Source organism: Oryzias latipes, chromosome 5 (assembly GCF_053564925.1).
Source record: "Oryzias latipes strain Hd-rR chromosome 5, Olatipes_Hd-rR_3.1".
NCBI classification, from domain to species: Eukaryota; Metazoa; Chordata; class Actinopteri; order Beloniformes; family Adrianichthyidae; genus Oryzias; species Oryzias latipes.
The window spans coordinates 25,364,091-25,388,396 of NC_136241.1; the positions used below are offsets into that span (position 1 = coordinate 25,364,091).

General features: G+C 42.0%; 1 protein-coding gene across 2 annotated transcripts in view; it reads left to right on the forward strand.

Moving 5' to 3' along the window:
* Nucleotides 1–16,668: 16,668 nt before the first annotated feature.
* The window catches only part of cntn4 (contactin 4), a 277,378-nt gene continuing 269,740 nt past the window's right edge, over nt 16,669–24,306 (forward strand). The window contains exons 1-2 of one of the 2 annotated variants that reach the window (XM_078947538.1): nt 16,669–17,111; nt 17,798–17,885. The gene's annotated coding sequence lies outside the window, so the exon portion shown is untranslated. The other variant, XM_078947537.1, reaches the window with a different exon arrangement.

A 24,306-nucleotide genomic window follows, 5' to 3' on the forward strand; every position in this document is an offset into this window, starting at 1 on the left:
CTCCTTAAGAAGGTCTGCCAGGTGATGAGATGATGCAGGTCAGCTGGTTCCAATGAAGGGGCAGGGAGGGGAGGAGTAGCAGCCGGAGGAACCGTGACACCATTGTTATTTTGCATTTAGTTTCCTGGGCTCCCCAACACTTTGCCGATCCCCAAATGCTTACCTTTGCGTAATGGAAGTCTGAAACAAAAAAACAACAACCCTGTCCATAAAAATATGTCATCAGTAGTTTTTGATCAAGGATAGGTTACTTTGTGAGGCTGAGAATACATGTCAGATTGATCCTGTTAAAGTATATTTCATATTTCATTTTTTTTTTTGGATCAAAACCATAATAGGCCTCTCCAAGCCACTAAAAAGACAATAAATAAATTAATTCAATGTGAAATTGTTCCCGATATTGAGAGAGAAATATCAATCAAAGCTAAAATTAGAAAACCCTGCAACCCAGGTTCAGGAATATGACAGCCCGTTACAGAAGTCTTTGCAACAAGACTGTCGACTCAGATCTGTGTCAGTTGTGACATTCAATAACAGGCGCAAAGAAAGAGCAGAAAAAAGCAGAAAAGCAGCACTGTTCTGAAATGAACCACATTTAAACCTTAACAGAAAGGATTAAGTCTGTTGATCAAAAAAAAAAAAAAAACCTGTATGTGACATTGAAGATGGTGTAACCCTTGTGCTATCCAAGGCACTTTAACATTGGGAGTTGGGTCATCTAGACCAGTGTTTTTCAACCAGTGTGCCGCGGCACACTAGTGTGCCGTGGGAGATGGTCTAGTGTGCCGTGGGAAATTGTCCTCATTAACTGATCTAAAAACATTTCCCATCTCCAGGATTTCAGCTCTCTGTTCATCCAAACAGGCCCTGATAAAACATTGAGGAGTTAGGAATATAAAAGATGTAAAATACATTTTCTTTACGTTTATTTTATTTTATTAAAGACATTTTGATAAGAATGACTGTACAGTACCGCGATTCAGCTGCACTTTCGGCTGTATTTTGGAAAAGTCCCGTCCCTTTAACTGTCTCCACCAATCATTCTTGGGGAGCTTAATCACATGTCATCAGTCTGACCAATCAGACGTGGTTAAAGTCTTCACTTCCTTGTCCCGATTTAGCTCGTAAAGTCGCTCAGTTCTAACAAAAATAGCAGCTAAAGCTCGTCTTTAGCGGTGTAGCTTTGCACAGAATCCGGTATCAGACCGTGGAACAAGTGAACAAAACACTGAAGCTCCGAAAACCGATCTCCAGCCGTTTTATGCACTACATCTCCCATGATGCATTGGGTCATAAGATTGACAGCGCACAAGGAGATCTGTTGTTAAACGTCTTGAAACAACGAACACACATCAATCTGTTTTTAAATCTTCTAACTTAACTTTTATTGCATTTTTTAGAAAAAAAAACAGCTGCAGTTTCCAGCTATTTCTGTAACAATTATCTCAAAAATGCATGTGAGATTGCGGAGGGACTGTAGATCAATACAGACCATGAGTTTCTCCTTTTTTTTTTTTTTTTTGGATGCTGGTGTGCCGCGGGATTTTTTTTAAGGTTAAAGTGTGCCGTGGCTCAGAAAAGGTTGAAAAACACTGATCTAGACCCACTAGACAGTTTGCTGAACCTTTTTTCTTCAATGATTTGTGATCTTCACTGGTGTCCATGGATTACATGAAATCTTTCCACCTTAAGGCAAGGCAAGGCAAGTTTATTTGTATAGCACAATTCGTACACAAAGTAATTCAAGGTGCTTCACAAAACAGAAAAATGCATTAAAATCACAATACATCATAGAAATAATCAACATAAAATTTACTTTAAAAGAAAAGGAAGAAAAAAAAAGATTTAAAAAGAAAGGAAGGAAAGAAAGGTGCAGATAGGACCTTTCAGTCATATACACGGCTAAACAGAAATGTTTTAAGTCTAGATTTGAACATGAACACAGAAGAGGCCTGTCTTACGACTTCAGGGAGGCTGTTCCAGATTTTAGCTGCAGAATATTGAAACGCTGATTCCCCTTGTTTAGTTCTGACTCTGGGAATCAACAGGAGGCCGGTCCCTGAGGTCCTCAGAGTACGAGATGGTTCATATGGCACTAACATGTCAGAGATGTACTTTGGTGCTCGGCCATGGAGAGACTTGTACACAAGCAGAGCTGCTTTGAAGTCTATTCTTTGAGGTACAGGGAGCCAGTGCAAAGACCTGAGCACAGGACTAATGTGATCATACTTCCTGGTTTTGGTCAGGACTCGAGCAGCAGCATTCTGGATGTACTGAAGCTGTTTTACAGCTCGTTTGGACAGGCCGGTGAGCAGGCCGTTATAGTAGTCTAACCTACTGGAGACAAATGCATGGATAAGTATCTCCAGGTCTCGCTTTGAGATTATGTTTTTGATTTTGGCAATGTTTTTCAGGTGGTAAAATGCCGCTGATGTTACTGACTTGATATGGCTGTTAAAGTTCAGGTCAGAGTCCATGATTACCCCTAGATTTCTGACTTGATTTGAGGGTTTAAGAGACAGAGAATGGAGGTAGCTGCTGACAATTTCTCTTTGTTTCTGTGGGCCAAAAACAATAACTTCGGTCTTGTCTGAGTTTAGCTGGAGAAAGTTGTTCTGCATCCACGCGCTGATCTGTTGGAGGCAGTGGTTGAGAGAATCCACCGGCCCATATTCACCTGTTGTCAGTGACACATAGATCTGAGTATCATCTGCATAGTTGTGATAAGATATTATTACTGCGTATTAACTGCCCTAGTGGCAGCATGTAGAGGTTGAACAGAAGGGGTCCCAGGATCGATCCCTGGGGCACACCACAATTCAAGCCCATGTAGTCTGAGACACAACTCCCAATTTCAACAAAATATTTCCTGTCTACTAGATAAGACTTGAGCCAACTTAGGGCAGATCCAGAGATGCCAACCCAGTCTTGGAGTCTGTGCAAAAGGTTCCCATGATCAACAGTATCAAAGGCAGCGCTCAGGTCTAGCAGGATTAAGACAGAGACTTTTCCATCATCAGTGTTCAGGCGGATGTCATTGGTTACCTTGATAAGAGCAGTTTCTGTGCTATGATGGGGTCTAAAACCTGACTGGAAAACATCAAACGAATTGTTTAATAAGAGAAAGTCAGTGAGCTGTTGGTAGACAACTTTTTCAAGGACTTTTCCTAAAAATGGCAGATTAGAGATAGGTCTGTAATTATTCAGTACAGTGGGATCAAGACCGCTCTTTTTCAGGAGGGGTTTAATGACTGCAGTTTTTAAGGCCTCTGGAAATATTCCAGATTGAAGAGACATGTTAACTATTTGAGTAATTGATGGCAACACGCTGTTCAAGACAGACTTTAGAAATCTAGTGGGTAACACATCAAGGCAGCATGTAGACGAGCTCAGACGGGTGATGGTCTCTTGGACAGTTTGGTCAGTGACAGGTATAAAGTGAGTCAGCTTAGAGTGAGTAGGTGGCCGTTCGATAGTTATATGTGTTGTGGAGTTGATGGCTTTTTTAATGCCCTGAACCTTGTCATTGAAAAATACAGCAAACTCATTACATTTAGGTGTACAAACCAATTCTATTGGTAGCTGGGTTGGAGGGTTAGTCAATCTGTTTACTGTTGTGAACAGGATACGAGAGTTGCTGCTGCAACTTCCAATTATTTCAGAGAAGTACCTTTCCCTTGTTCTGCATAAGATCTGGTTATAAGCGTACAACTCCGCCTTATATATTCCATAATGAACCTGGAGTTTTGACTTGCGCCACTTTCGCTCGGCTCTGCGGCACTGTTGTTTCTGTGCCCTGACTAGATCATCATTCCTCCAGGGAGCTTTCTGTCTATGTTTTCTCAATTGAACTTTCATAGGGGCAATGGCATCCAGAACATTCAAGATGCTAGAAGTAACAGAATTCAGCATTTCATCAACATTGGCACCAGAGACGTTTTCAGGGTTTATCATTTCTACAAACTGTGCCCTAGTGCTCTCATTTATTTGTCTCCTTTGGACAACTGCAGGGCCAGGCGGTGGTTTGGGAGCAACAGACAGGTCAAAGAATACACAGAAATGATCAGAGAGGGCGACATCAACCACACTGACATTGTAAATAGTAACCCCCCTTGTGATGAGCAGGTCCAGAGTGTGCCCTCTGCTGTGGGTGGGGCAACTCACATGCTGAATTAGACCAAAGGTTTCAAGGACAGCATTGAGCTCTTTTGCATTTCTGTCATTGACATTATCAACATGAACATTAAAATCACCTGTAATGATTAGACCATCAAAGTCTGTGCACACAACTGAGAGCATTGCAGTGAAATCATCAATAAAACTTTGGCTGTGCTGAGGAGGTTTGTACATAACTATGCAGAGTAAGGGAGGAGTTTGTTTTAACTCAATCTTAAAGGACACATACTCAAATGATGAAAACACACCAAATGATAGTCTGCGGGTTGCAATATTATCTCTAAACAGTGCAGAAACGCCTCCACCCTTTTTATTTTCTCGTATTTCCGATTCATGTTTGTAGTTGGGGGGAGTTGATTCGACTAGAACTATGTTTCCTGTGTTTTTGTCAAGCCATGTTTCAGTTAAAAACATAAAATCAAGATTAAAAGAAGAGATAAGATTATTGATTAAAAATGATTTGTTGCATAAAGATCTGACATTGAGTGCAGCAAGTTTGAGATTAGTTTCCTTGGGACTGGTCAAAACCTTCTTGCAATGGATGTGAACTAGATTTCTTTGATTGGACAGTCTAACTGCCCTTTTTTGCATTCTACGTGGTGCAACTACAGGTATAGCACCAGAAGGAAGCTGTTCATCACAGGGCCCCAGTTTGACATTACCTTTCCTAGGACACTGGGGGCCCGTTTCATCCTAGCTCCGGGGAATAGCACGTCTAGAGGCGCGCAGGAGAGGTTGAGTTGAGGGTAGTTTGGGTGATGGACCGGGAGGAGTGGGAGCTGGACGGGATTTGGGTGAACGATGGAGGGGGCGTGTTGGAGGGGCTTTGGATGAAGGACGTGTTGGAGGGACTTTGGGTGAAGGATAAGGAGGGGGCGCTGGAGGGGTAGGAGAGCTCCTGTGTGGTGTGAGGCTCACAGGTGTTAGGGGAGCCATCTTAATTCCTGACTTGATGAGGCTATCAAAATGGCTAGGTAGGGCCATGGGTGAAAGTGGGGGGGACGAAAAGGAAAGTGAGTCTTCACTGGGAGTAGATGTAGCAGGGGGCGCCCACAGCTGGTCAGATGGTGGAATTTCTGGGGCCAAATCTGGTGGTTGTTGTTGTGGTTCTGCAGCTGGGTCCTTAGCTGGCGGTAGTTGTTGTGGTGCTGGTGCAGGTGAGTCCTTAGATGGAGGTGGTTGTGGTGCTGGTGCTGCCGGATCCAAGTCATTGACCGGTGTTGGTGGAGGTAGTTGTTGTTGCCGTTGTGCTGTGGTTCCTGGGACACTGGCTCGGTCCTTCCTTACTGCCTTTTCAGGGCCTTGGCCTCTATGCCCCAGAGCGTGGAGGAGGTTCTTCACTAACTCTCTTGCTCCACCTCTGTTCAGGTGTGGGCCTCTTCCCATGAAAAGGTCCTTTCGCTTCCAGAATGTATTGAAGTTCTCAATGTAATGCAATCCTCTGGAAGCACACTCTCTGGAGAGCCAATTGTTCAGCTGAAACAGACGGCTGAACTTGAGTGACACCCCATCGATGTTAGGAAGAGGTCCACTGATGAATGCTTCAACCTCTACTTTGTCAATCTCTTCAAATAACTTGATGAAGTCTTTTTTCAAACGTTCGGACTGTTCTTTTCTGATATCGACAGCACCTACATGGATGATTATTCGTTTAACTCCTTGGTACAAGACTTTAGATAAGAGTCCTGTAATCACTGGAACAGTAGAACTTGGGCAACATAAAGTTTGCATTCTTCTGTGGCTGACTCCACTGATAGCGCCATCTCCAAGCAGCAGCGTATCTCTGACCTTGACGTTTGGCACAGATTTTCTTTCTGCCTGTGCTTTGTTGCCAACATTATGACTCCTTCTCTGTGGTCCAATTTCACTGTGTTCTTCAATATCACATTGTGTTAGGGGTAAAAATCTGTTTGTGAGCTTTATTTCGGATGTTCTGTCATCTTTACGCTTTGGCTTAACACAGAGTTCCTCCGCACAAAGTTTTGGAAAGGACACAACATCACTCAAGTCTATGTCACTGTTATTCTTCTCGTTTGTGGTAAGAGCAGGCTTCTTACCACCCGATGTTACTGGAAGGGTCTTGTGAAGTCCATTTTCAGTCCAAAGTAAATATCCGTGTTTGTAGCTCTTTTATTTCTTGTTGGTAGATCCGACAGCGTTCACAGTGGGAGTTTGTTTTTCTTCCTCTTCCGGACATGTCGCTGGCTTGTCAAAAATATTGATTTGTATAGGTAGAAGTCACAAAAAAGGATGACCAGTCTGATATTCCAGGATGTGTGGAAGAAGTAAAATGATTAAAAATGATTAATTAAATGATTAAAAGCAAATAAAGCAGGAAGCAGCAGGAGCAGGGAAAAAAGCGTCTGCACTCTTTTGCAGGGGGAGGAGCAATCCACCTTTGTCATGGTAGGGAGAACACGTCATTTTAAGTGTCATAGGATAGCACAAGGGTTAATCCAACATGTGCAAAACAACAGGCTTTGGTTGTGTCCAAGTGTGTTTTTGTTGGGGAGTCCATATCTATAATATATAGATATAACATATATAATAATATTAATATAATTAATCTTTTACAAGTTTGTCTTGACATTTAAGATTTGGCCTTTTACTTTTGGATAAATGTTCATTTTTGTAAAGTAAACGAAATTTAAATGAAATTTTTCAGAGAAGAGTGGTAAAATGTGGTATGGGAGGCTAGGCTGTGGCGTGGCTGGAGGGTTTAACCCTTGTGCTATCTTAGATGACCCCACCCTTCCATTGACGTGTTCTCCCTACCATGACAAAGGTGGATAAAGGTGGAAAGACTTTATGTAATACATGGACAGCATTGAGGTTCACAAATCATCTGAGAAAAAAGGTTCAGAGCACTGTCTAGATGGATGTCCCAACTCCCAATGTTAAAGTGCATAGGATAGCACAAGTGTTACGCAGAGGCCAAACTTGGAGGACTTGGCGTGGATAATAGTCAAGACGGAGTCGTGGCGTAGGATTAGCTCTGGAGATGGAAACCAGGTGAACACTCGTGGAGGATCTTTCCTGTAGGCGAGGCGTAAGCACAAGATTAGCGTGAGACATAAGTACATGAACGAGATACATGAGCGACCAGACTAAGCACCGTAGAGCAACGAACTGGCGATGAATGCTGGATCTCCTTATGAAGGCAGTAGGTATGATGAGTTGAGTGTCCACAGCTGGGAAGATCTTGGTATTTGTTATTTCACATTCTTGTTCTCTTGGTTGGCATGACCTCTACCAGCTGCTGCCCCCGTGGCAGTGGGCAGAGCCGAGGATGTGGAACCACTTGCAGCAGGTAATAATGAGACGGGGAGACTGTACCAACCGCCTATTGTTTTTTTTGTTTTTTTATTAACTTGTCCTGTCCAACAGCTGGGCAGACAGATGAGAGCTGAAGGCCTCTAGTGTTGGTGATACTTTACTTTAACAACAGGGGTTATGAATCTTCGGACAAACCAGAGGTATGTCTGAATAAACCCCTTTTGTAATCCAGGCCAAACTTTATTCATTTTAGTCATATTTGAAAATCTTTGGTGTTGGACCCTAAGGAAAAGGAAAGGAGGGAAGAAGAGAGATTGATGTTAGAGAGAGAGGGATAGGAGGGTGATTATAGAGGGGGGGGGGGTAAAATCATGAAGCAGCATAAAGCAACAAGTTTATGGATGTTTATCAATACGGTCAGGTTCAGATGTAATACAAATCTAGAAGGGGCGGGGCCTGTCCAACACTCAAATGTTATAAACACACCTGTTGGCTCCAGAAATGTCCACATGTCAACATTTACACAACACAAATACTGTTCCCACACACTTACTTATGCATTCAAACCAACTAGTGTGAAACGTTTCATTCAATCACACAAACTATTTATGTCAAGGTGAGCTAACACCTGTGCTCATGTGATTGTTTATGTTCTTCTAAAAGGGATGATGGAATGCAAAAAGAAGGAGGGAGAGTGCCCAGCCATCCCCACACTAAGACCCCCGCCGCAGCAGCTGCCGCAGCCAGAGCCCCCCAACGCCACACGGCAGCAGGTAGAGAACAACCGCCCCCCGGGCGATCACATCCGCCACCCAGGCCAGGGCCAGCAGGACTAAGTGCAGTTAAAATTGGCAAGTAGGGTGTAAAGGTCATCTGCTGCTTGCTGGGAGTGATGCCTCGACAGTCAATTCTCCCACCTAGGTGCTGAGGCCAGAGAGGTTGGATAATTACCCACCCCTAAACATTAAATCAAATATTTATATTTTAAAATTCTTGCTATAAAGCCACCAATATTTGTTTCCACATTGCAGTTTAAAAAAATGTGTACCTTAGCCTGTTATCAGACGTATGAGACTGTTGGCCTCCCATCCGGCCTTCGCAGATTCGGGTGGTTCAGGACGTCCAAAAATGAAATGTGCAGTTGGGAAATGAAAAGACACACAAGAGTCTGCATGAATTTTCAAACCTTTTGCAAAAGGGGAGAGGTGGAGAAACACGACCAGTTAGGCTCTGTGGCTGTCCAATCTCTCCGTCTTCAATGCAAAAAGGCTTTTTTTATTATTCAGTAACGGGAAGTTGAAAACATACAAAATACGTCATTAGAATGGTGTGATTTTGTCTAGTCTGCATTGCAGGTGTTGTGGCTCCATAAACACTCCAGTACAGATAGAAAACGGAGACCAAAAGTAAAAAACAGGCCTACTGGTGACCTCGTCACATATTATCTACTACTGAGGGCAGGAGTCAAGCATATGTCTGCAGTACAATATACATGCATAAATAGAATCCATTAAATATAACATAATAACAAGAACATAGAAAATACAATAGAACCTTGTAATGCATAATGAAAAGATCATAGAAAATATTACGGAACCCCTGTTCACCTCAACAAGACATAAACAAACATTTTAGGTTGATGTAGAGGCAGTAAATACTAAAACACTTTATTATCTGTGCAAAGATTGTATTATTAAAAGATCATTTTAATAAAATCAAGCGTCAGTGAAGATTTGACAACCTGAAGTCGAGGCTTATGGGCTTCTCTGCTTGAAATGTTTCACCATTCATCCATTCAGTGGTACTGGGTTCAAACCCTCATACATCCTCCAGGTGGGTCACCCACATTCCTGAAATTGAATGGCCTCATTAGGGGAACAAAGAGGAGAACCGGAGAAGGTGAAAAGCCTTTCTTCTTGTAATCCCTTCTGGCTCCATCACAGGATCGTAGGCCGCGGTTGTGCCATAGTTTTGGTCTTTGTTGGAGCTAATGAAAGGGCAGCATGGCAAACGGCAGACAAATGGTGACTGAAGCAGAGCGGGGTCAGAGAAACAAAACATTAAATGATAACCCTTTTCTAAACAGAGGGGAAGGGCCAAGACAGGATTTGTCTCCTGCTGACCTTTCATCGGTTCTAAAGAAGACCAAAAATGTTTAGGACTAAGTAGACATGAACCTGAAGATTGACTAATCGCTGCATTTGATGCTTTGGAGTAATCAAAGACATGAATTAAAGCCTTTGTCACAACTGTCCTTAGGGGGACAGGGTGCTCTCTGCAAAGGGAAAAACTGTCAAACGTGTACCAATACCCTACCAAACATCAAGGTTGTAGATCAATAGGGAGCCTGCATAGCCAAAATGTTCATGCACATTTTTTTATCTACAAGCACGCTGCTGGCAACAGGTTATAGCGAATAGTAATACAACACGTAAAGCTGTAGTAGGTGAGACGCAAGCTTTTCGTAAAGGTTTTTTTTTTTTATTTTAATCCCCACAAACTCTACGCATTGCGCAAAAAGCCTGTTAGTGCTATACTAAACTGATAAGTAGGCACTCCTACTCAACAATTCGATAAAGTGTATTTTATGTGATTATGTGGCATTACGTATCATGTGCCAACCCTATGCATGCAGCATTTGGGTAGAGTCAGTAAGGGACTAGCATGCGCACCTCACTGAAGGCCGTGTCACACAACCACTGCGTATGTTTTGCAATTTTTTCAAGTATAAAATTTCAGTCTTTCGTGATCCAAACGTGATATATCTAATTTATTCGGGTTTTTTGTATTTGTCATTTGTCAATGTGCGCTGATGTTTGTCAAAGGTTGTGGCATACGGGTCTTTGCGTGAATTTGGTTTTGAGCTGTTCACAATTTTTGGTCAGTTGAGAATTAAGCAATTGTTTGTAATGTTTGCGATATGCACACACAGATTCTTTGGCTTTTTTTGTCTTTCTTCCGTGGTTTTATTGTGATTCATTCATGATACATCTGTGAAACCACAACTTTTCTCACTTTTTCCACATATATTTGTCCTTGTAATATGCGCAAAATGTATAAAGTGGCTATGTGACATGGCTTTGACAGTGGGCGAGGAATGTCTGTCTCCCTGAGCCTTACTCATCAAAAACTCCTCTGAAACACTTCTGAACTTTTATAAAACATTGATTAAAGAACATTGGAATGTTTCTCAACACAAAGAGTTGTTTTCATTATTCTTCAGAGCAATTTACTTTATAACGCAGGTTAGGAGTGTCACACTGTCTGTTTGCCTTATAACCAGGAGCCTATGCTTCCTCTTTCATCAGTTAAATGTGAGAGGGTATCTTCTTCCAGAAGAGGCCGGTTTCATCCATAACTAACACTTAGTCCGGATGATAATTATTCTCCACCATTATCGTCCTCCACAAATCAGGATATTTTCTGACTACTTCTGAGTCAGCTCATGCCTGTTCTCCATCCAGAGGGACAAACTTTGGTTATAGCGATTCAGGAACCGGTAGAACCAGGTCCTCTTTGCTGTAAAATATTCTTTAGCAGCTGACAAGGCAGCTGACAAGGCAGCCGACGGGCCGGCGTGCTCTTCATCTTCGCTCCCCTCCTCCCCTGAAGTACCTCCTTTGGATGCAAAAATCTCATAAAAGCATCTTGAGTTGTTGTCTGCTTTTGTGATTACCTGGAAGAGTCACGTGACTGAAATTAACCCTTGTGCTATCCTAGGCACTATAACGTTGGGAGTTGGGTCGTCTAGACCCACTAGACAGTGTGCTGAACCTTTTTTCTTCAATGATTTGTGAACCTCACTGGTGTCCATGGATTACATGAAATCTTTCCACCTTTATCCACTTTTGTCATGGTAGGGAGAACACATCAAAGTAAGGGTGGGATCATCTAAGATAGCACAAGGGATAAAAACCCTGCATATACATGAAAGTGCAAATTTTGAAACCCAAATAAGAGGGGGGAACATTGTACTTCTTTTCAGCTTCATAAACAAAATTTTAAATGGAAATCTGTGCTGCATCTAAAGCGTCGGAAAAAATTAAAAACAGCAAGCAGGCAATACATAAAGGATATGAACTCATGTTTCTCAGATCAATAATTTACAGAGAAATGATCAGAGCGCAGCATCCAAATCCCAGAGGAGATCCAAGGTTAATGGTGTACATGCATTAATGGGATGAAATGGCAGAGGTCTCCTGACAGACCATAACAGATATGAAGACGTTATTGCTCTGGTTTGAATGACAGAGCATGCGGTGTGCCAACAATGTTTTCTGCGGCCCAAGAAGACTCAACGTTCAAAAGATCAACGTTTGAAAAATATGAAAACCAGCCTACAAGGAAAAGCTTCTTTTTGAGACAGAATCTTAAATCAACGACTAAAGGATGACACATTTAGAACTGATAATACTCAAGAAACGTTGACTCAGACCAATCACTGCTCACTGGCGGCATCAAAAAAAATGGATAGATAGATAGATAGATAGATAGATAGATAGATAGATAGATAGATAGATAGATAGATAGATAGATAGATAGATAGATAGATAGATAGATAGATAGATAGATAGATAGATGGATGGATGGATGGATGGATGGATGGATGGATGGATGGATGGATGGATGGATGGATGGATGGATGGATGGATGGATGGATGGATGGATGGATGGATGGATGGATGGATGGATGGATGGATGGATGGATGGATGGATGGATGGATGGATGGATGGATGGATGGAAGTCTGGTTTAAAACAGATTTCACTGCTGCTAAAACTTCTTACATAAGTTTTTCTAAAACTTTTTTTGTGTATTCTATTATGGAGCTTGATGCATATAGTACAGTCCAGTTTTATGGTCACAGCAACAAAAAATTTGGGAATGGAAGAACCAAAAAAAGACCTATAGGGTTTCTAGCATAAGTCAGCATTTAGGTGCGTGAAGAGGAATGCCGTCCACTGGCAGCAGCTGTGAGACAGGGAGGCCCAATGCAGCAACTGTGGTTTTCACCCCCAACGGATATGAGAATAGGCGGTTGGTACAGTCTCCCCGTCTCATCATTACCTGCTGCAAGCGGTTCCACATCCTCGGCTCTGCCCACTGCCACGGGGGCAGCAGCTGGTAGAGGTCATGCTAGCCAATAACAAATACCAAGATACGGTTTTCCATTTTTTCCTTAAAACTCAACAGCTGATGGTTATATGGTCATTGGTTGTTGTTTATGTGACCCCTCATGATGATTGTACTAAGTGCCTGGTATTTATAATAGGACTGATGGCGATTACATCAGTAATCTTTTTCATTTTATTATTTTTCCTTTTCATTTCAGTTTTTTATTTCTTGAGCACCTTCCACCACCAGTATTGTAATAGTCTTTCGTATCAGTGATGATATAAATTTTTCTGTTATAGTTTTTATATTATATTTAAAAAACCAAACACTATATAACCGTGGGCCGGGTGGGTGGCTGCCTGGAGTGTGGAGCGGGTCTCCCTTGGGGGGTCCTGGCTCGTACCTGGGGTTGGGGCGGGGGGATGCCCAGAACTCCTGGGGGGTGGTGGGCTGCTCGTCTGGGGCTGTGGGCGCCCTTCTCGGGTGGGGCCCTACGTTGGGCTCTCCCGGCGCGGCGGGGGGCTGCCCTCCTGGTTGGGCTCGGGCGGCGCTCTCTTTCCCTCCGTGCCTCCCTGCTCTCTGGCTCTGGGGGCCTCGCGGCGGTCCTGCTGGCCCTGGCCTGGGTGGCGGGCTGGGTCGCCTGGGGGGCGGTTGTTCCCTGCCTGCCTGCTGCCGTGTAGCGTTGGGGGTTCCGGCTGCCGCTGCTGATGCGGCGGGGGTCTTGGTGTGGGGATGGCTGGGCGCTCTCCTTCCTTCTTTTCACATTCCACCATCCATTTTAGAAGAACATAAACACTCACCTGAGCACAGGTGTTAGCTCACCTTTGCACTAACAGTTTGCATGATTGAATGACTGAAATATTTCACACTAGTTGGTTTAAAGGCATAAGTATGCGTGTGTGAACACTATCTGTTTTGTGCACATGTTGACATGTGGACATTTGAAACTTACCGTAATGATGAACAACCAATAAACTTGTTGCTTTATGCTGCTTCATGGTCTAATCCCCCCCCCCTCCTACTATCACCCTCTTACCCCCTCACCCCCTCTCTCTAACATCCCTCTCTCTTCTTCCCTTCTTTCCTTTTCCGTCCGGTCCAACACTAAAGATTTTTAAACCTGATTGAAATTAATAAAGTTTGGCCTCAATTACAAAAGGGGCTTATTCAGACATACCTTTGGTTTGATTAATAATCCCTGTTGTTAAAGTAAAATATGTCCAACACAAGAGACCGTCAGCTCTCATCTGCCTGCCCAGCTGTTGGACAGGACAAGTTAAAAAAAGAAGAAAAAAACAAAAAACAAACAAACACTATATAAAGCCAAAATACTGTATATTTTGTGTGTTTGTGTGTGTGTGTGTGGGGGGGGGGGGTAAAAGTTGGAGAAAAAAAGAAAAGAGGGCAAGGGGAAGACAGGAAAGAGAAGAAAAACTTTCATTAAAATTCAGTTTACTTTACAAATATGAGCATTTATCCAAAAAAAAAGAAATGGTGAAATCTTAAATGTCAAGACAAATGAAAAAAAGTACTTTTAAAAGATGAACTATATTAATTAAATCAAATTGTAATTCCAAGACTTAAGATCAACTCAAATCAAAAATTTGTGGTCCAAAGTGACAAAAACTTCAAAAAAGAAAGAAGAAAAAAGACTGATTGTCTTTTAAGAATGTTATATTCAAGCAAAGTGAGGTAGACATAAATGTAAACACCACACGAACACATCATATTAAGAGTGGGGGGAAAAAACCACCTAATTATTATTTATTATAACATTTAAAAAATCAATTTATAAATTAAAATCAATGCATAGAAACTTATATTCAAACAGTTTTTAAAAGTTTGTATATATTAGTCTTACACTTGTTCTCTGCAAACATCAAATTAAATAAAAAACAGTATAATTTTCTTTGTGATATTTTAATATGTATTTATTGAATTCTCTACATCTTTTTAAGTACTAGTTTGATGTCAAGTGGGCGTGTCCACATAGAAGCTACTTCAACACATGAAACAATTATTCATTCAACTTCGTTGTGTCGTATGAAACTCATTTAGATTGAAGTTAAGGTCCACGCCTTAAAGTGGCTGGACACGGAACGTGCCCAAACGCAAATGTCACGCCGGCTGTCAAAAATAGTGTGTTCACTTTCACAAAGACGATCTTTTCATACAGCATTTTTTTATCTGCTCCTGATTCATAATAATTTGAAAAGAGAAATGCTCAGAAATGTGGTTATGGTCCTTTTTTTCCTTTATATATGTCCTCTGAAATCAGAAAAATGCCATATGAACGTGTTAAAAAAACCAAAACACCATTTTCATCAGAGTGGGTCTTTTATTATTAAGCATCAGTCTCAAAAGGTTTAGCTGGGCGCATCACTAGCCTGATAACTTGTGTTAGAATTGTGCTCTTTACTTTAGTTATCTTTGATTTTTGAGAAATATGATTATTGATAATATGTACAAATGACAAAATATTAATAACCTGTGACATATCTGTAAATATTGTGGGGGTGGACTTGGTTGTGTTGGCTGGAAAAGGATTTAAATGAAAACAAAAAGGTGTTTTTCACATAAAAAATGGGTGTCAAATGTTTCTATGTGTATATGTGTCTATGCAGTATGTGTGATTATCTATTTAGACTCTCGTTCATCCAGGTTGATTCCATCATAGTATTTGGTTTAGGGGCTGTCATCTAGATTTAGTTTTAAAGTTAGAAGACGCTTCACCTCTTATCCAAGAGGCTTTGTCAATTCTGAATTAGCTGGTAAAATAGCTGGTATATATGCGCTCATTTTGATGATCAGTTTGGGGAGGGAGTCACTGGCTCCCCAACCCCCATCTGAGGACAAAGGACTCTTAACGACCTGAAACCATGTAGGCTAAGGCTACGTTCACACTGTAGGCTGAAACGACCCAATTCCGATTTTTTTTTGCCCCTATGCAACCTGGATCTGATCTTTTCATGACAGTCTGAACGACACAGATCTGATATTGTCAAAAGCGACCCAGGCCACTTGGGTATGTGGTCCTGAATCTGATACGTATCAGATCTTTTCAAATGCGACCGCCGTCTGACCGGCCAGGCCACATGTATCAGACCCGTATGTCATCGATACGCTACAAAAGTCATAATTCTGCATTGAAGTAGGCAGGAACGAGAACATAAACATCATCCATGGCGAACGATGCTGCTGAGACCAGTCAGTGGAAGGGAAGCGGGGTCACCGATTGGAATAATATTTGAGGTGACAGCTCTATTCAGGCCAACCTCGAGGGCTGTTATCGTAACCAGGCGGCAACCGAGCGTGGTGTTGAACCTTTCCCGCAATTACTTTTTTTTCCTTTCCGACTGTGGTCAGACGGAACCGTGGGGGAGACCGGCTTCTCCAGGGTCGAAGGCGGATCCTCTTTCGGGTTCACTTCCCCGTTCGGACCCTCAGATTCTCCAGAGCGGGTTAAGAAAGAGTCAATGGCATTTATTCTGGGGGAAGCCTTCTTTTATTGTCCTTCTCCTTCCTCCGTAACACACAACATGAATGCGCGCCCCCACTGCCCACCTTATTCCCCACCTCCCTGCACGCGCTCTCTCCTCTCTCCTACACACACGCGCGCGGCCCAGCACATACACATCCCCATTCCACAGCAGTGGGTACAGACGATCCTGGCTCCATTGCCTTCTTAAAACGATAAGATTGTAATTTTGCTGGCTCCTTTGTGAAAATAAATGTAATAATGCAAAAAGAGCTCCGCTGTTGACAACACTGTTGTTGACATCCATTGGTAACGTTAGCTATTTCAGCAAACAATGAGTGACGTCGTTCACCGTTGAGTACTATTCTGCGCATGCGGGTCACTTCTGGATCATTTTACGGTCACACAGGAGATCACAAAAGTTCGGCTTTAATTGGAAATGTGAACGGCCTTGCAAAAAAATTGGATTTTTCAAAAAATCAGAATTGAGCATTAAGCACTTCAGTGTGAACGTAGCCTAAGTGGACAAAACCATTCATTTTCACGTCTGACTCCTCCCCCATGAGCGCATATATACCAGCTCCTTTACCAGCTAATTCAGAATTGACAAAGCCTCTTGGATAAGAGGTGAAACGTCTTCTAACTTTAAAACTAAGTCCAGATGACATCCCCTAAACCTACTACTATATGTTTGATTGCAATTGTTAACTGAGAGTGTATAGTAGAGAAGGAACAGGTGGTGGGAGCTCTGGTTATGGTAAGAAGTTTGGTCTAGGGCATGGGGGTAGAAATTTATCAAGATTTTTTTCTTTTGACTCCCTTTAAGAAATATATTGTTTTTTTGTTTTTTTTTTAATCATGTCTCTTTTTTTCTTTAAAATGTCGGAAGTGACACATGATCATATTTCATTCGTTCATTTTTCTTTGGTTCATGTTCCGTTTTCAGTTTTTGTCTTTTCTGCCGTCACAGTCTCACCTGCTGCATTACTGATCAGCCACAGCTGTCTTCTGTTAGCCAATCACCCTCAGTGGATTTCAGTGTCTGCTCTTCCCTTCCTCTTTGTCAGGTCAGCTGCTGTTACGTCACATTTTGTTTGTAAAGTTTTTAAGTTTGTATCATCAAGCTCTAGCACATTCCAGAAAAGCATAGAGTTGGTTTTGCTTTAGCTGGTTTCATTACCATTATGAGGAAAACCAGTAAAGCACATTGTTTTGAGTGTAGGCCTTGGATATTTCAAAGATTTTTATTGTCACTATATTTTTACAGCGAAAAACTTCCAGCTTAATGTTGGCCAAATACGGTACTTCCTTGTTCACACACTGACTTATTTCTGATTGTTTCTTTGACTGCTGTCATTTTGACTTCTGACCATGTTTTTAATGCATGTGTTTATTTCATGTAGTTCTGTCCAAATGCTGTTTGGACTGAATTGGGAGAAAAAAAGGGGGATTTGATAAGCTTTCAAACACAATCTCAAGCGCTGTTTGAACTTTGCATAAAGTCATTTATTGTTATACTTGAATGAATATAAACTAATTTAAAAATATTTTACATAAAAAGTAAGCATATTGTATATGCACATTTAATACATATATTTTTAAATATTAAAATGACTTTTATTCCATTATGGTTTAATACTGACATGTGTTTAAGAGCTTGCCCGCCGTGTGTTTATGCAGCTTTGTGGTGTTAAATTTAGAGATGGAGCCAGTTTTGTACGCGTTTAATATTTGTGTTTTCCTTTTTATGAAGTGAATTAATCACCAACTCTGGTTGAGTCAGTTGAACCTTCTCTGGGACTGGACAGACTGGGGATGTGCACCAGGAGTCAATACAGAGGGTAAGTGGAAGATCTGATTAAAAATGACCTTTGACCCTTAGTTCATCCAGCTGAGATTCTTCAAGCTGCACCAGTACTTGTGTTAAATGAACTGCGTTTTCAAAAAAACCTATCAAAAATACGTTTTTATAAAACTCTAAAACTGCATTGAAGAAATCTTTTAGACGAAACAAAGCTGTCATTCCTGCTTGTATTATTGTTTTTATTTTCACATGAACTCTAGAATTTTAAAATGTTTATTTAAAAAAAAAGGTTTTGAATCATAACAAAAGTATATTCATAGTCTTTTTAAAATGATCAACATTTAAGCACATTTTCTTTTCCTTTCTTTTTTGTTGTCTGTAAAGTTGGTTAGCTGTATCAACAATGCGTAACAAGAACCTGTGGATTTATTTTCCGTTGAAAGATTAAAGGAATAAGGGAAAAACAATTTAAAAAAAAGTTTTTTGATACATTTTTACCCAAGTAAATTAGATGAACATCTTCCTCTGGAAAATTACTCTTTCATTCTGTTCGCAACCAAGCAGGGCTCACTCATGTTTGTTTAAAGAGCCTATATCATGCAAAATCAATTTATGAGCTTTTAAGTGTGTTATAATGTTCATTCCTCACAAAGTGGTATTTTAATCCATTGAACAGTGTTCCTCTAAAAAGTGGCTCTTTGTCTATCCATGTTGTCATAAATGGGCGGGGCCACACGGAACGAAAGCCGGGGCCTTAGAGTTGAAGTTGTTTTAGTTCCGGGTAGGAAAATGAGCTGTGAAAATAACTCGTATTTAATAAAAAGCTTGTTCTTTAGTTTGCCAAAGGTAATGCATTATCATCTTCATGGATATTAATTACTATAAAAGGCTTAAGAAAGGCATGGTAAAGGCCAGGGGCCTCATTTATAAACGTTGCGTACGCACAAAAGAAGGCGTAGGCCACTCTCTACGCAATAGTTGAGATTTATAAAAAGCAAACTTGACGGGAAAATGTGCGGTCCTCCACGCAAGCTCTGACCCAGGCGTACGCACAAAAACGGGTGAAATGAGAAATGGCGACACCGTCGGCAGATGGAAGAAACACGTGAAAGTGACAGTGTGTGCCAAATCGTGCCGGCATGTGCTGTGCTACACAATGTGGCACAGCTTAAAAACATGCCTCTACACCCCTGGCGCCGATTGCTGTGTTGGCCCCGACCCTGAACCCCATCCCCACGCATTTGAGCCAAATGCTGCTGTGCGCCAGCGTTTGGAAGTGATGCGTCGCTTGTGAAGAACAACAAAAGGTGTGGAAAATATTATTTATTTAAGAATTCCCTCATCGTGCAGTTTATTTCAGTCAGTCTTGATTTCGCCCAACTCCTTGGCCACCTCTCTGATTGAACTAATGACTTCCCGCTGCATTTCAAGGACTGGATCGGTGAGGACGCGTCCACTGCTGGAGGGTTGAGAGCCGCGTGCCGTGGAGACGCTGGGTCCCGACGGCTGCTCAGCTGCAGCATCGTAACCACTGGCCCCGCTGGAACACCCAGCAGCTAAAATAAAATTTTTCTATATTAATAATCTGTAATTGTGTAGCCCGCATACATGTGACTTGACTGCATTCATTTGAATTATTTCTCTTACCTGTGTCAGCCTGACCCCGGCGCGTCGGCGTCCCCTCCGTGACTGAGACGGAGGAGGACGCCGATAAGGGGGACTTAATAGGGATTCCCCAATAATAGCGGCCAGTTTCTCATCAAGAGGGGTCAGCTCCGGTCCCCCACCCCACCCCCCCACCCCCCCCCGTGGCGGACACACTCTGCCGATGCAGCGCTAGACGTTTTTTTGCCTCGACTTTGATGTCCGATCATTTATTTCATTTCTTTTTTATTTCGGCCACGGTCCGAGGTTGTGAGGCTACAGCATTTACGGCGTCTGCCACCGTTTGCCGCTCACGTGCCTTTTCGGCATTAGTAATGCCCACACTGTGCCCTCCAAACAACACTTTTCTCCTCTTTTCCAGCTCGCCAAAGATAACTTCTACTTCACATTGAGTGAAGTTACGTTTTTTTGATTTCCCCTCTGTGTTTGCCATGATTTAGCAAGCCATAAATATTAATTTGTGGGCGTTTCACGGACTATTTATGGGCAACTATGGGCGTGTCGTGAAGCCGCAAAAGCTGCACTGCATTTAGAATCGGTTGTGATTTATAAAGGGAAAGATGCGTAGGATGTGCGTGAGCACGGTTTTATAAATCCGAATATTTCTGTGCGTACGCACGTCCTATGTTTCATCCGTACGCCACTTCTGACGCAAATCCTACGCAAAGTTTTATAAATGAGGCCCCAGGGGAGTAAAACACGTGGGTCTCGGCCTAGAAGGATGTGGCTCTTTGCCTCTTATCATATTTCGTTTTTTCCCATCTTAAACCACACTCAGTGTATTAAAAACAAATAAATAATAATATTAATAAAATTAATTTGGCAAAGTGAGTGTTGATGCTGCTCAGGACGCATAAGTGACCGCCAATCATCTGCGCGGGTTACGCTTAACGCCGGAAAATTAAGTAAACATTTCATGTGTGTGCAGACTGTTACCCTCATGGTCAAAATGGCAAAATGCGGAGCTAAATATGATGAACACAGGACATTTCTAGAAGAATAGGAAGATTCTTACTTTTATAGAATGGAATGGCACGTCGCTATGTTTATTAAAAGAGCTTTTGGAAGCAGTCAAACTGTTTAGGGCAGAAAAGAACAAAACGTATCCTATGATTTCAGACCCCAACTGGCTCATAGATTTGGCTTTTTTTTAGTGGGCATGCTTTCACACCTGGATAAACTAAACCTGGATCTCTGATCTGACACAAAGTGTGTTCTCCTTTATTAACAAACTTTTCAAAATGCACCTTCAATACGGCAATCTATCCCATTTTCCTTTTTTGTGGAGCGCACAGCAGAAGGCTGCCGTCACAATGAAAACCCTGCAGCACGTGACAATGCTTGTGCAACCGGACGGAAACTTGACTTCACCGTTTGAGGACCTGCAGCAGAAACGACCGCAGATCACTTTTCTCATCGATCCTTGAATGCAGAGACTGACTGCCTGAGATCCCTGCTTGTCACTGATGAGGCAGCGAGCCAACTGGAGACGACTGTGCTAAGTGAGGACGACGGACTGAAATCTCTGTTGCCACGTTTTAGATAGATAGATAGATAGATAGATAGATAGATAGATGACTTTATTAATCCCACAATGGGGAAATTTCATTTCTGTGGCAGCAAAACGACATTCAGAAATAATCTATATAATATAACATCAATAAAGGACATCACAAATGACATTTATATTAGATAATTAAAAATATTACTAAAATTATTATGAAAAACTATTATCAAAAATGAGATTCTTATTAAATAAAGAAAGAAATATTAAATAAATACAGCTGCAAAAGTGTAAAAAACATGCAGTCTGCAAAACATGTAAACTGTAAAAAAACATTACAAATTTTTTCCAAAATACAGAAATAACTAATGAAGTTCACACCAAAAACAAAAACTGTGTAGGAACAAAAAACAATTTAAAATTGAAAAACAACAACTACAACAAAAGTAAATGAATCAATGACTAAACAGAAAAACACCCCTGGGACCGTGGAGTGTCACTTTGACACGGTGTTGTACAGTCTGATGGCTGTGGGGAGGAATGACCTGCGGTAGCGCTCCTTCTTACACTGAGGGTGCAACAGTCTTGTGCTGAAGGAGCTGGTCAGCGCCTCTACAGTTTGGTGCATGGGGTGGGAGGGGTTATCCATGATTGATGTCAGCTTAGCTAACATCCTCCTGTCCGCCACCTCCTCGATGGACTTAAGTGTGCAGCCCAGGACAGAGCCGGCCTTCCTAACCAGTTTGTTAAGCCTCTTCAAGTCTCTGCCTGCACTGCCCCCCGCCCAGCACACAACTCCATAAAGGACCACTGAGGCCACCACAGTGTCGTAAAAGGTCCTCAGCAGCTGTCTGCACACGCCAAACGACCTCAGTCTCCTCAGCAGGTGGAGGCGACTCTGGCCCCTCCTGTACAGAGCATCCGTGTTGTTGGACCAGTCCAGTCTGTTGTTCAGGTGAACACCCAGATATTTAAATGTGTCCACGACCTCAATGTCTGAACCCTGGATGTTCACCGGTGACTGTGAGGGTGAGGACCTCTTGAAGTCCAGGATCAGCTCCTTTGTCTTGCTGGTGTTAAGCAGCAGGTGGTTAACTTCACACCAGCTAACAAAGTCGGAGATGACCCCCCTGTACACCTGCTCATCCCCCCCTGATACACAGCCCACAATGGCACTGTCATCTGAGAACTTCTGCAGATGACAGTGGTGGGAGTCATAGATGATGTCTGATGTGTACAAGGTAAACGGGAATGGGGAGAGAACAGTCCCTTGAGGTGCCCCCGTGCTGCAGACCACCACATCAGACACACAGTCACGCAGCCTCACAAACTGTGGCCTGTCTGTGAGGTAGTTGATGGTCCAAGCAGTGAGATGTTGGTCCACACCTGCAACCTCCAGCTTCCTCCTCAGCAGTGATGGCTGAATTGTGTTGAAAGCACTGGAGAAATCAAAAAACATGACTCTCACAGTGCTCCCAGGGGCCTCCAGGTGAGACAGGGCCCGATGGTGCAGGTAGATGATGGCGTCATCCACCCCGATGCCTGGTCGATATGCAAACTGCAGCGGGTCCAGTGCTGAGCTTTGAGCTTTTTTAGTTTTGGAGAACAATACCTGTGTAAACAGAGCAGCTCTTAAGCTGCGAGTCCCTTTGTTCTACCTTGAAACCTGTGAAATCAAGACATTATTACACACGGAAAAAAACATCATGAAAAATTGGTTTTGAAAGAACAAGTTAAAAAAAAGCTAGTGCAAGAATGGTTATGCTGACAAATAGAAAGTGTCTGTTTATTTTTCAATAGAAGGCTATGGGATTTTGGCCTTTTGCAGCCAGCAGGTACTTCCTATTTGGAACGTGAGGGAGGCGGGGTCACTTAGTGGTAAGATACGAAGGTAATAAAACTGCTTTGGAAACATCAAATAAGCAAAATAGAGACATACAGTTTCAGGCTTTTCATTTCAATAATGATTCAGGTGTTGAAGCCTCTCTGAGAATTAACGTTTTTCTTTTTTTATATTAATCACCAAATGGATGAAATCTTTTTGTTCTCTGTTGAGACTTTTTCACAGATCTGGTTTAACTTTTACGGTGAGTGCTTCAACAAATCTATGGCAGAGAATTAGTTTTATTTTTTAAATTTCAATCATTTTTCTCTCAAAGTGACTCTCTAATGAGAAAAGACTTCAGTCTTTTAGAGGCTTTTAGACGTTCTTAACCTCTGTAGCTCAAATGGGTGAGGGGTCCTTTAATAGGTGGTCAGAGCGAGTCATCATCTGCATAATTTGGGTCGCTGATGTTTGACCTCCCATTTGCTCTTTTCCAAAGTTGAAGGGGGCTATACACTCCTTTTTTTTCCCTGTCCTTCCTGTTTTTATTTTTTTTCTGCGTCGACGTTTCCTGACCTTCCGGTGGCAGGAGTTATCGATGCTTCCTCTACACTCCTGTCAATACAGCTCTCCTTCCTCAGCCTGTCGGCAGAGGAGCCACCCTGCCTTAATCATCCCTCCGCAGCTTTTCAGCAGCACTCTTTTAATTACCATTCCAAAGACTTCGCATTCTCCGCGAAGCATTTTGTCTTCAAAGATGCAATTACTGAGACAACTAGTGTCCTCGGCATCATTAAGATTCATAGACGACGCAGGAACGAGCGAGCTTGTTAAACGTATCTCACCTCTCAGTTGCAAACTATGAACAAAAGAGAATCTTTGAAATGAGCTTTGACGGGATGAATGTAAATTGGTTTGCAATCAAGGAAAAAATAAACTTTTCTAGATAAACTTACTGTTGCATGCGGGGCTGTGGCTTTCAGTGCTGATAGGATACAGAGTAAAAAAGTGCTCTCCCCTTCATAATTAGGTTTTTTGTTTCAAAAGAAGTTAAATAAATTCAAGAAAATACAATTTTTATTTATTTTGCTCACCCTTTAACTGTTCATGTCCCCTAAATAACGCACGCTCTCGGAACTGTCCTTACAAATTCACCAAATAACGTGAATCAGATGATTCTGATGCAGAGAAAAGTCTCCACGTCAGAGCCAGCTGGTTTACGTGAACCGCAGAAACAGTTCAAGAGTTACGATAACTCTATTGTCAATAACGCACCAATATTAAAGGGTTAAATACAAGGGAAAAAACATTTATAAAAGGGGAAAAAAAGCTGTCTTAACCTGATTGGACCAACATAAACTTCTCCCTAGAGTCACTGTCGGATCTATATTAGTGCTGGATTAGGAAAAAGTTCCTCTTTTGTCCGGCTTTGCAGTCAAATGGAGTCTTTTGACTTAAAGGTGA